At 38.4% G+C, this 942-nt stretch overlaps 1 pseudogene; it reads left to right on the forward strand.

The window, feature by feature from the left end:
* Positions 1–740: 740 nt before the first annotated feature.
* Positions 741–942, forward strand: part of LOC108287933 — a 1899-nt pseudogene continuing 1697 nt past the window's right edge.

Genomic DNA, 942 nt, shown 5'->3' on the forward strand with positions numbered 1-942 from the left:
CTCAAAAAATAAATTAATTAAAAATATTTAAAATGAAAGTGCTCAAAGTAAGGGAAAAGTAGAAAAGCTGTATTAATAAAGAGTTACTCAGCCCAGTGGCTCATGCCTGCAGTGCTAGCACTTTGGGAGATGAAGGCAGGTAGATTGCCTGAGGTCAGGATTTTGACCAGCCTGGGCAACACGGTGAGACCTCATCTCTACTAAAAATACAAAGAATTAACCGGGCATGGTGATGTGAGCCTGTAGTACCAGCTATTTGGGAGGCTGAGGCAGGAGATTGCTTGAACCCGGGAGGTGGATGTTGCGGTGAGCCGAGATCACACCACTCCACTTTAGCCTGGGTGACAGAGCAAGATTTTGTCTCCAAAAAAAAGAAGGAAGAAGAAAGAGTTACTCAAAATTATACATAAACGAAATGTGTTAAAGAATAATTTTTAAAATCGATTACAATTATAACTTTAATATATTTATAAAATTAACACATGTCAAAGATTTTATATAGCTCTTTAATTAATGAGGGAAGCTGTAAGATGCTATAATTGATTCATAGGAGAATTAAATATATCACATATATAATAAACAATGAGGAAACAAATATATAAACAAATGCAAAAGGCATTGGTGTGAGGCTGCCAATAGTGAGGGTGGCTACATGGGTCACCATGGGGGACAGGGCTGTTCCCCGGGAGGCTGTGATCGGCTAACAGGTACATGGCAGTGAGAGTTACTCTCAGCACAAGAATGTACAGCAAAGGCAAGAGTAACAACAGCATTATCCCATCTGACAGCCAGACCTGGGTGAAGTTAGCACTTCATGTATATGAATATCTGCTCCATGTAGGAGCTCAGAAATCACCCCTAACATTTTTATCAGAGGTACGTTGTATATATTTTCTGTATTGCATTTTGGTCTTATATAAATGAATGAAAAACATACTATAA

Source organism: Cebus imitator, unplaced genomic scaffold (genome assembly GCF_001604975.1).
Source record: "Cebus imitator isolate Cc_AM_T3 unplaced genomic scaffold, Cebus_imitator-1.0 Scaffold357, whole genome shotgun sequence".
Lineage (NCBI taxonomy): Eukaryota > Metazoa > Chordata > Mammalia > Primates > Cebidae > Cebus > Cebus imitator.